Here is a 13,346-nt window from a genome sequence, read left to right as displayed (position 1 = left end):
GGACTAAAATGGAGTTGATTAGGGCATTTAAAAGATATAAAAATTGAACATGTTCACTCCTTTAGGCCTAAGCTAGTCACCAAAATAATTCCCCACCTTCTCAACTGAATTCTTCTTAATTACTTCTTGTATTATTTTCACATAATGAAGTACAAAGTTGACTTGAAGGCCCAGGGCACCAAAATTTCTAATTTTTGCTCCATCATAACTAATGACCTGCCTGCTTTGGTTATCTAGGTTCCCAGAGCAGCTGCTAATTGCAATCACCAACATATCAGAGTTCACTGGGGAAGGAGTGCTGAGGAAAGCATAACAACAACAAAAAAATATTAAGAAGGAAAGATAAAGTTAATTTGTTTTTTTTAAAGGTTGTGTCATTGTCTTTTTTCACACACAGGTAGAGAAGATTAACAGAGGCACTGGGTTAGGGTGCAGTAGTAGTAGCACGACATAGCATATGAAGCCTGCTCTCAAACAGACTACAGAAACTAGCATGCAAATTCAATCAACCGCCTGCAAAATTCTACATCCTGTTTCCTGCTCTTTCTGATTCCTTGGCCCCTGTTTTCCAGTCTTCTTTCCTGAACCTACCTTTCTTTTTCTTTTTTTTTTTTTATTTTGTTTTTATTTTTATTTAATAGCCTTTTATTTACAGGATATATACATGGTACTTTAGCATTAACATTGCAAACCTCTTGTTCAATTTTTCACCTCTTACCCCCACCCTCTAAATGGAGGATGACCAGTAGATGTAAAATATATTATATTTAACATCTACTGGTCATCCTCCATTTAGGTGGGGTAAGAGTGAAAAATTGGAACAAGAGGTTTGGCAATTGTTAATGCTGTAAAGTTACCCATGTATATATATCCTGTAAATTAAAGGCTATTAAATAAAAAAAAAAAATATTAAAATATAAATTAGATACACAATAAGTATACATGACCAAAACGTTATTTTGCTGTACAAAAAGAATCAGACTCTGAAATATTGTACAATTAGCTTGTGAAGGAAATCAAAATGCAGGTGTGCATAAATATAGGGATTGGGAATTCAATGTAATGGTTTTTAGTCATCTCCCAGAGTTCTTTTTCTGGGCATAGCTAGTTCAGTTCATTACTGCTCCATTAGAAATGATTTGGTTGATCTCGTTGCTGAGGATGGCCTGGTCCATCAGAACTGGTCATCATATAGTATTGTTGTTGAAGTATATAATGATCTCCTGGTCCTGCTCATTTCACTCAGCATCAGTTCGTGTAAGTCTCTCCAGGCCTTTCTGAAATTATCCTGTTGGTCATTTCTTACAGAACAGTAATATTCCATAATATTCATATACCACAATTTATTCAACCATTCTCCAACTGATGGACATCCATTCAGTTTCCACTTTTTAGCCACTACAGAAAGGGCTGCCACAAACATTCGTGCACATACAGGTCCCTTTCCTTCTTTATAATCTCTTTGGGATATAATCCCAGTAGTAACACTGCTGGATCAAAGGGTATGCACAGTTTGATAACTTTTGAGCATAGTTCCAAACTACTCTCCAGAATGGTTGGATTAGTTCACAACTCCACCAACAATGCATCAATGTCCCAGTTTTCCCGCATCCCATCCAACAATCATCATTATTTTTTCCTGTCATCTTAGCCAATCTGACAGGTGTGTAGTGGTATCTTAGAGTTGTCTTAATTTGCATTTCTCTGATTAATAATGACTTGGAGCATCTTTTCATATGACTAGAAATAGTTTCAATTTCTTCATCTGAGAATTGTCTGTTCATATCCTTTGACCATTTTTCAATTGGAGAATGGCTTGATTTTTTATAAATTAGAGTTAATTCTCTATATATTTTGGAAATGAGGCCTTTATCAGAACCTTTGACTGTAAAAATATTTTCCCAGTTTCTTGCTTCCCTTCTAATCTTGTCTGCATTAGTTTTGTTTGTACAAAAACTTTTCAGTTTGGTATAATCGAAATTTTCTATTTTGTGATCAGTAATGATCTCTAGTTCCGCTTTGGTCATAAAGACCTTCCCCTTCCACAGGTCTGAGAGGTAAACTATCCTGTGTTCCTCTAATTTATTAATAATTTCATTCTTTATGCCTAGGTCATGAACCCATTTTGACCTTATCTTGGTGTACGGTGTTAAGTATGGATCAATGCCTAGTTTCTGCCATATTAGTTTCCAATTTTCCCAGCAATTTTTATCAAACAGTAAGTTCTTATCCCAAAAGCTGGGATCTTTGGGTTTGTCAAAGACTAGGTTGCTATATTTGTTGACTGTTTTATCCCTTGAACCTAATCTATTCCACTGATCAACTAATCTATTCCTTAGCCAATACCAAATAGTTTTGGTAACTGCTGCTCTATAATATAATTTTAGATCTGGTACAGCTAAGCCACCTTCATTTGACTTTTTTTTTCATTAATTCCCTTGAAATTCTTGACCTTTTGTTTTTCCATATGAACTTTGTTGTTATTTTTTCTAGGTCATTAAAACTGAACCTACCTTTCTTGAAAATCTTGAACCTGACCCCCAGTGTTCCCTTTTCAGAAAGGTCTTTTTAATAGTTTGTGGGCAGCTGGGCATCTTCCAGTCTATCATTGAATGATCTTTACCCCAAAAAGGCCCTACCTACCCCAATCACTGAAAGCTGCTTGGATTTCCTCCTCTCTTTTTTCTAATTATTTTTGTTATAAACTTAATAATTTAACAAATATTAACAATAAAAAAACAATAAAGGATAAATTTCTGAACAAAACTTTTAACGATTGACCTTTGAATAAAAATATACTCTAACAAGATAGCAGTATTCACAAACTATTAGCATTAAGAAAATGACAACTTTCTTTTTCTCTCTATGCCTTTCCATGATTTAATTTCTGCTTCTATATTAATAAATTCTACTATTGGAAATGACATGTCAGGGGAATTTTTCAATAATGCCAGAGAATGTTGATTTTTTAAAAAAATTAACAAGAATACGAAGAAATATCTAAAGATATATAAGCAATAATGCAGAGAGAAGGAAGCACAGTTAGAACAATGAATATATTTGATGACATATAAAAATAATAGCCCCAGAATTGTGTCAATACATAGTGATTTTTTTTTAAAGCAGATAGGACCTTATTCTCCTTTTCTTAGTTATAGGTATCTAGGTCCATTTTGTAACTATTAGTATATTTTGCCAGAATCTAGGCTTAATTCCAATTTAAATCCATTGAGGTGGAAATAATTTTTTCTTCTTGTTCTTCTTCCTCATTCTCCTCTTTCTCTTCTTTTGCTCCCACTTCTTTTTCCTGTCCTTCTCTCTTCTTCTTCTTGTCTTCCCTTCTCTCCTCCTTCTTGTCCTCTTCTTCCTCCCCTTTTCCTACTTCTCATCCTCCTCCTTCTTCTGAAAGCCATACAGTTTAAAATGCCACAGTTTTTAAATGGAAGTCATTTTAGAATCTTTAGTAATTGTTCTCTTACAGACCAAGTGTTTCCCATCTGCTTAATTCAATCATTTTAAAGCTGGACGTGGCTGTTACACTCCTGGCCAAAACAGCTGCATTTCTGTGCTGCTGAGACACTTACCCTCCTGCTAATCCCAAACCCCAGTAGGGGAAAATGAGAGCAGCCCATTGGCATGCATGCCTTTCAGTCTTTCAAACCAACTTTGCAATCTCCTCTTAACCCCCCCCCCCCCCCCCCCCCCCCCCCCCCCCCATTCTCAGCACACAGAGAGCACATTCTATAAGCCCAGAATCTGGGCACTTTTTATAGAAAATTACCTTGCCATTTCCAAATACTTTAAAAATAGAATCCTAATTACTTGGGCTGAGATTAGGTTGTTAAAGTTTTACTAATCGAGATTACATCACCAGTTTGTGAGTATAGAAGGTTAAACTTTGTGCATAAAAGGTGGAGTTTCCCCCCTCCCCCCCCACACTTTCTCTTCAGTCACAGGGGATGGAAGGAGCTAAGAATAAGAAGACCCAGGAGCCCGATTAGGGAATTATTTCCTTTACAATCTGGCTGCTTTTTTGGCAGCCAAGATGGGTTTGTACATGATGGAATTTAAATCTGGCAGCAGCCATGGAAGAGCAGAGTCAAATCCTTTTACTTTATAGATAAAGAAACTTAGTTCTGTTGAGGTAAAGTGATTTTCCCAAGATCACACAGTAAGTAGCAGAGCTGGGATTTGGACCCAGATCAATTGATTGTAAATCTAGTGTTTTTTCCCCATATTACATCAGTGGACTTTGAGTCAGTTGTGTTTTCCCCCCATCCCAAATGAAGTCAATAACCTATGTTTGAGAGACAGTAATCATAATAGTTGACATATATATCTAAAGTTGCAAGGTTTGCAAAATATTTTATGTATATCACCTAAAAAAACAACTCTGTGAGTTAAAGACTACCAAATATCCTTATTTCTGTTTTATAGATGGGGAAACTGAGGCTAAAAGAGGTTAAAATATATGAATTTTCCAGCCTAGTAAGTATTGGGGTCTAGATTTGAACCCATTTGTCTTAATTCTAAGTCCATTGTTCTAGCTCCTTTAAGAAGCAACTATGGTGAGATGGATAGAGGGCAGGACTTAAAGTCAGGGAGATACATTTGAGCTCAAATCTTTTGATGTCTACTAACTGTATGTCTCTGGGCAAGTTCCTTAACGTCTATTTATCTCAGTTCTCTCATCTTTAAAATGGGGACAGTAATAGCAACTTCTTCCCAGGATTGTTGTGAGGATAGAAATGGAAAGATTTGGTTATTAACTGGATATGTGAGATTAATAAGAGTGAGATTAATTTTTTTTAATTAAAGATTTTTATTTTCAAAACATATGCATGGATAATTTTTCAACATTGACCCTTGGAAAACATTGAGTTCCAAATTTTCACCTCTTTCCCCCACTCCCACCCCTAGATGGCAAGTAATTCAATATACCTTAAACATGTTAAAAATTTATGTTAAATCCAATATATGTATTCATATTTATACAATTATCATGATGCACAAGAAAAATCAGATCAAAAAGAGAAAAAATGAGAAAACAAAATATAAGCAAACAACAATAAAAAGAGTGAAAATGCCATTTTGTGATCCACACTCAGGAGTGGAAGTCATTTTGTAAAGTGCTTTGCAAACTTGATGGTACTATATATTATACTAGCTATTATAAGGCACCATCATAGTGCCTATCATGGAGCTGGGAGGGCCGGGATGCAGAACGAGGAGAAAATCTTTTTCCTCTTTCAAAGAGATGAAAGATTTAGAGTTGAAAAAGAATTTCACAATCACTCAGTACAGCCCTACTCATTTGGAAACTGGATCCCAGAGAAAAGAAAGGGTCTTGCTCAGTTTCACAGGTAGAAAACGGCAGAAACCCGAATGTGAAGCTAGGCCTTCTGATTCCAACTGCAGTCCTGTCTCCACTGCACCACACTGCGCCCAGCCCTAACCTGTGCCACGACTGAGCTAGGTTCCTTTTACCCCTCTACATGGCTCCTAGGCTGCTGCTGTTTCCGGGAGAGATCCGCTCCAAGAGAGACAACCCGGGCCGGGACTATTGGGTTTCACCGCAGAGCTAAAGGCGAGATCCTTCAATTTTTATCACCAACTCCACCACCAACCTCTTTGCCACGCCCCCTCCCTTCACCCACTCCACCTCCTGCTGATTTCTACTCTGGAATAGCTTTTACTCTAGTTTCACCCTTTCCGCCACCTTCCTCCAACCCCCAAATGATAGTAGGATAAATATGAAAAGTGCTTAAGGGGACAGCACGATTCGGCAGTTTCACCAAAGACCAGTGGAAGGAGATAGTTGTTTCATAGCACCCTACTTTCAAAGATCCAATTCATCAGTATAGGAACCCCCCTGCATGCTCCTCTTCCTGCTTTTCTTTGCCTTGTGGTTTCGGCCAATCTTTTTGTCTCTGCCCCTCCGCCCTTGGCCAGGCTGATCTTAGGTTGACAACAATCCACCAGGCGGCTGCCTCCAAAGCCTTTACAATGTAGTTTTAGCTTCACTAGCAGAGCCTTTTAGAACCTAAGGTCAAAATGAAATCCGTTCCTAAAGGAGGCTTCCGAGGTGGATTGCATTTCCCACCATCACTCAAGAGAATTTTAGAAATCGCCTTACACCCCAGGAAGAATAAACAAAGCAAATTCAGAGTTTTCTTGCCTCTGTTGTACAGAGAGTGCTGAAACTAGACTCAAGAGGCTTGAGTTCTAATCCACACTGCAATGTTGATTACCCATTTGAACAAATCAAATAATTGCTCTCTCAATCATTCACAGTCCTCATCTTTACTTTGGTCTAGCTGACCCAGAAGGTCTCTTCCAGTGATAATTCTATAGTCCTATGACCTGTACAATTTGAACTGATTATCTATCTGGGTCAAATTCACCGGATAAACACACAATTCTTCCCCCAAACCATCTGTCTCTTTTTCATTTGCGTATATTGTGTATCTAAGACAAAGGTGATTTTGAGAGAAGAAAAGACCTTTGAGAAGCACACGGCTAGAGTAAAAAGAATATCGTACAGGAAATCAGCAGACGTTTAAGACTGACTCCTGTGTGTCAATTTTGAGTTCTAACTTTTTTTATATCTTGAGTTTTTAATCTTTGGCAGTCTGATGAAGCCTTTTTCAGAATAAGGTTTTTAAATAAATAAAGGGAATGCAAAATTTCAGTTACAGTTCAGGGAAAATTAAAGAGGAATTCCCCCCCTCGTCCAAATCCCAGAAGCTCCTGAAATTTATCCATAGACTTCACTGCTTTCCATTAAGAACACCTGTTTAGTATCTACTTTCCCACTGTAAAATGGGACCATAATCTCTGTAAAATCTTCCTCTCTGGATTGTTGTGAGGGGAGATAACACAAAGTGCTGTATGATAAAATAAATCCACATAAATTATCAGCATTTTTAGACATCACTAACAAAATCCAACAGCAAGAGATACAAAGAGAAATTCCATTTAAAATAACTGTCCATTGTATAAAATATTTGGGAATCTATCTGCCAAAGGAAAGTCAGGAACTATATAAGCAAAACTTCAAAACACTTTCCACACAAATAAAGTCAGATTTAAACAATTGGAAAAATATCAAGTACTCTTGGATAGGTCCAGTGAATATAATGAAGATGACAATACTACCCTAAACTAATCTATTTATTTAGTGCTATACCAATCAGACTCCCAAGAAACTATTTTACTGACCTGGAAAAAATAACAATAAAATTCATCTGGAAGAACAAAAGGTCAAAAATTTCAAGGGAATTAATGAAAAAAAAAAAAAAAAAAAAAAGCAAATGAAGGTGACCTACCTGTACCAGATCTAAAACTATAAAGCAGCAGTCATCAAAATCATTTGGTACAGGCTAAGAAACAGAGTAGTTGATCAGTGGAATAGGTTAAGTTCACAGGACAAAATAGTCAGTGACTATAAAAATCTGGTGTTTGACAAACCCAAAGACCACAACTTTTGGGATAAGAATTCACTATTTAACAAAAGCTGATGAGAAAACTGGAAATTAGTATGGCAGAAACTAGGCACTAACCCACACCTAACAACGTATACCAAGATAAAGTCTAAGTGGGTCCATGATTTAGGCATAAAGAATGATATTTGTTTATAATAACAAATTAGAAGAACATAGGATAGTTTACCTCTCAGACCTGTGGAGGAGGAAGGAATTTGTGACCAAAGAAGAGCTAGAGATCAGCACTGATCACAAAATAGATAATTATTATATTAAATTAAAAAATTTTTGTACAAATAAAACTAATGCAGACAAGAGTAGAAGGAAAGCCATAAAATGGGAAAACAATTTTACATTCAAAGGTTCCGATGAAGGTCTCATTTCTAAAATATATAGAGAATTAACTCAAATTTATAAGAATTCAAACCATTGTCAAATTGATAAATGGTCAAAGGATATGAACAGACAATTTTCAGATGAAGAAATTGAAACTATTTCTAATCATATGAAAAGGTGCTCCAAATCATTATTGATCAGAGAAATGCAAATTAAGACAACTCTGAGACATCACTACACACCTGTCAGATTAACTAAAATGACAGGAAAAAATAATGATGAATGTTGGAGGGGATGTGGGAAAACTGGGACACTAATACATTGTTGGTGGAACTGTGAATGGATCTAATTATTCTGGAGAGCAATTTGGAACTATGCCCAAAGGGTTATCAAACTGTGCATACCCTTTGATCCAGCAGTGTTTCTATATCCCAAAGAGATCTTAAAGGAAGAAAAGGGACCCAAATGTGCAAAAATGTTTGTGGCAGCACTTTTTGTAGTGGCAAAAAACTGGAAACTTAGTGGATGCCCATCAATTGGAGAATGGCTGAATAAATTATGGCATAGAAATGTTATGGAATATTATTATTCTATAAGAAATGACCAACAGGATGATTTAGGAGAGATTTACATGAACTGATGCTAAGTGAAATGGACAGAACCAGGAGATCATTATATGTGGCAACAACGATGATCAATTCTGATGGACATAGCTCTCTTCAACATTGATATGATTCAAGCCAGTTCCAATTGTTCAGTGATGTAGATAGCTATATACACCCAGAAAGATGCCTGTGAGAACTGAGTGTGGCCCACAACATAGCATTCTCATTCTTTCTGTTGATGTTTACTAGCATTTTGTTTTCCTTCTCAGGTTTTTTTTTCTTTCTAGATCCTATTTTTCTTGTGCAGTAAGATAACTGTATAAATATGTATACATATATTGGATTTAGTATATATTTTTAATATATTTAACATGTATTGGACTATCTGCCATCTAGGAGAGGGGATGGAGGGAAGGAGGGAAAAATTTGGAACAGAAAGTTTTGCAAGGGTCAATGTTGAAAAATTACCCGTGCATATGCTTTGTAAATAAAAAGCTTTAATAATAAAAACAACAACAAAGTGCTGTATAAGTATCAACTACTATTATCTCATGTATTTGTGACTGCTCAGTATGATCTGTTCATCACATTTTTTATGTTATGCTCATTTTAAAAATATGAATATTTATGTTCTTCTCCCAGAGTACCCTAGAATGGCAGATGCTATGATATTGATAGAGTTCAAGGGACAGGAAACTGAGCTCCTTGTAAGACTTTCCTCCAAACCATCTGTCTCTTCCCATTTTGCTCCCTTAAAGCATCAGACTCCGAATTTACATGTTTATTAGATTTTTAAAATCAGCCCTGGGGGGAATGTACTGATTTCAGTTCAGAAAGCAACTAGAAGGCCCCTTTCCTGGCCCCTGGGTCTGAGGCTCAATGCTGGCATTTATTCATGCTAAAGACAAATGCCAACTCTGTGGTATCCATGTATCAGTATCACTTCAACATACCAAGAGGCCAGACAAGCCACCACATTCTCCCACGTGAGCTGTTCCAAATGCAGGGTATGCTCTTGGTAGGACAGTATGATATTACAATGTTTCTCTTCCTTAACCCTGGAAGAACCAGTGCTTTTCTAGATTAGGCAAAGGCTAGGGACTGCCTTTTTATATCAATCTTATCTTCTCAGGTGAGCTACTTTTTAACCTTCATATCAGCCATACAAACCAACACTGTCTTGCTTGGGAATTGTGCTGTGGGGAACCAAGTCAGTTTGTACCAGGTTGTAGGGGCATTATAGGCAATGATGGACAGTTGTGAGGATAGCAACTTGATGAAATAAAATTATAAGGTTTTTATTTTTTTCCCCTTTCAAATCAGTAGGCATAACAACTTGAACTAGTTACCCTTTAGGAAATCTGCTTTAATGAATTGGTAAGAATTGTTCATAATTGGCACATTACTATTTTTTTTTAATGTTTAATATGCAAATAGATGCCTCTAAACATGACTGAAAAGTTAGCTCTCCTAAGTAGGCTATTGGTCTCCCTTGCAACCTTGATTACCCTATTATGTTTCTAAGTAAGTCCTTTTTTCAAGGATAGTTAGTACAAAGTCCTTCCCTCATGCTTCATCATGGTGTGAAGGTGACCCTGGGATCTTAAAGACTTTGCCAGAAGATCACAAGCTCTGGCAGAACCAACCAAGCTGGAAAGGCTTCTAGTGGGCTAGGTGATGGAAAAAATGCATTTATCCACTCTTTTAACAGATATTTATTGCTTACTAAATGACAAATGTTATAATCCAAATAATAGCTAACACTTACATAAAGGTTTTTTAGGTTTGCTAAATTATATATATATATATATATATATATATATATATATATATACCCACACATTATGTATATTGCATATATGCATGTAAATACATGTGTATATATACATACATATGTATGTATATGTTGCATATCTATATCTATCTATGGCTATACTCTTATTCTAGTTTTAGCTTATCTTAATTACAAGAAGATGAAGAACAAAAAGTTGGCCACAAAAAATTCATGACAATTGATGAAGTAATTTCCACAACGAAGAAATCTTCATTTGATACCCTGATGATCAAGCCAGACCACAATCTCATTTTTTTCTTTAGGTCTCAGGCACTTAAAAAAAACAAACAAAAAAAATTCATGCTGCTATAGTCACTAGGTGGCGCAGTTGCAACAGAATTGCAAATAGAGACTCCATTTGTAGAGAGGTTGGAGTTAGGAGGCTGTTTGATGCTGTACCTTGTGTCATTTATGAGACAGTTATTCTCCAGCCATCAGGTGTTCCTTTGTATTTCTAAGATATAAGAACCATGGGCTAAACTGCAAATTTCTCTCTCTCTCTCTCTCTCTCCTTTGTTTCAGGTTATTTCTCCTCTCATTCCACCAACATTTCTTTTTCTGTAGGGGATGAAAGGAAGTTGACTAATCAAAAGCAAGAATAAGAAAGCCTAGAACTTTTGAACCCATGTCCAAGGTTTTCTCTACAACACCATTCTGCAATTATCAATAATTTTTTAAACTATCACAACAACCTAATGAAGGATGGGGGAAGGAGAGTAGATTTCCTAAAGGGTAACTAGTTCAAATTGTTATGCCTACTGATTTGAAAGGGGAAAAAAATAGTACAGGTACTATCATCATCATCATCATCATCATCATCATCATCATCATCATTCTCATTTAATAGAAAATAGAGTAATATTCTGAAATGATGCATAATGATTAAGCTTCCATAAATGCATTCACTACCTTGCTTTTAAAATGGCCACTTTATGAACAACATGACCATCCCCCTTCTCCAGAAAACAAAGCAAATTCAATCTACTCTTTCACAAAAAGCTGATAGATAAATCTATCAACTACAACCAACCCATATATGTATTTTGCTGTCTCCACAGATTCCTTGTGAAAATAATCAGCACATGGATCAAGGACACTTTTATGAAAATATAAGAAAGGAATTGTCAGGCTTCATATGTAGTGACATTCTACAACAAATTTATCTTTACAATTCCTTTTTTTATTTTTTTTTATTTAATAGCCTTGTATTTACAGGATATATGCATGGGTAACTTTACAGCATTAACAATTGCCAAACCTCTTGTTCCAATTTTTCACCTCTTACCCCCCCCACCCCCCCCCCCAGAGCAGGATGACCAGTAGATGTTAAATATATTAAAATATAAATTAGATACACAATAAGTATACATGACCAAAACGTTATTTTGCTGTACAAAATATCTTTACAATTCCACAATGCACTGGAAGGTATAAGGAATATAACCTGCCTAGTATTTATTATTAGTTGACTTAAAACAAAACAATTCTCGCTCCTCCCAATATTTGGTTTTACTCTCCTTCAACAAGTTATCTCCCAAATATATTTTAATTTTTAAAATTTTGAATCAATTTTTTTATTCCCTTTAATTATTATTTGTTTCTTTTGAAAACATTCTTAACATTTCTTTTTAAAAATTATATGGAGTTCCTATTTCTTTCCTTCCCACCCAACCTATCTCTAGTAAAGGCAAGAAATGTGATATCAATTATATGTATGAAATCATGTGAAAAATACTTCGATGTTAGTCATGTTGCAAGAAAAAAAAGAAAGTAAAAAAATAAAGAAAGTTAAAAAAATGCTTCAAACTACATTCAGACTCCATCAATTCTCTGGAGGTGGATAACATTTTTCATCATAATTGGAATTTTTATCTTGAGTCATTGTATTGATGAGAATACTTATTTATGGTTGAACATTGTACAATAGTATTGTATATACAAAGTTACCCTGGTTCTGCTCTTTTCACTTTGCATCAGTTCATTTAATCTTTCTAGGTTTTTCTGAAAGCATTCTGCTCATAATTTCTTATAATATAATAGTATTCCATCACAATCATTTTCCACAATTTGTTCAGCTTTTCTCCAATTAATGGATATCTCTCATTCCCAAATTTTTGCCATCACACACACACACACAAACACACACACACACACACACACACACACACACATACTTTTTGTATAAATAGGTCCTTTCTCATTTTCTTTGACCTCTTGGGTACAGACCCAGTAGTGGTATTGCTGGATCAAAGAATATGAAGTTTTATAGCCCTTTGGGCAGAGTTCCAAATTGCTCTCCAGAAAGGTTTGGATTAGTTCACAACCCCTCCAACAGTGCATTAGTGTCCCAATTTTCTACATCTCCTTCAACATTTGTCATTTTCGTTTTTCAGTAATGTCAGCCAATCTAATAGATATGAAGTACTGTTTTATAGTGGTTTTTAATTTGCAATTCTCTAATCTTGGCTGTATTGCTTTTGTTTGTGCAAAACCTTTTAAATTTAATGTCATGAAAATTATCCATTTGAAATCCTGTGATTCTAACTATTTCTTCTTTGGTCATGAGATTCTTATTTTTTTAAACTCTGTGTAATTTTTTATTAAAACTTTTTATTTTTCAAAATATATGTGTGGACAATTTTTTTTTTACCTTAGTTGAAGCATAATTGATTTTGCTCCAGCTCCTTATTTTTACTCTTTCAAGTCTGTTTCTTGAAAAAAAAAACTCAATAACAACCCAAAAAACAAAATATATTGTTGGATTCTATTTTATAATCCATTCTTCTATTCCTTTCTGTTTTATATGTGAGTTCATCCAATTCACATGAGTTATGATTCCTAACTATATATTTTCTTTTATCCTGTTTCCCCTTATTTTTCCTCTCTCCCTCCCTCCTTTCTCTTCCTTCTCTCTCTCTCTGTCTCTCTCTATCTTTATCTATCTATATGTATGTATATATCATATTTTTCCTTTACTGTCTCTTCTCACAAATCTATTTTACTTCTTATAACTGCCTTCCTTAATTTGATCTCTCTTCTATTATTTGCACCCTCTTCTCTTACTCCCTTTTCCTCTTATTTCCCTGT

Source organism: Sarcophilus harrisii, chromosome 2 (genome assembly GCF_902635505.1).
Source record: "Sarcophilus harrisii chromosome 2, mSarHar1.11, whole genome shotgun sequence".
Taxonomy (NCBI): Eukaryota; Metazoa; Chordata; class Mammalia; order Dasyuromorphia; family Dasyuridae; genus Sarcophilus; species Sarcophilus harrisii.
Note: the sequence above shows the minus strand (reverse complement) of the source record.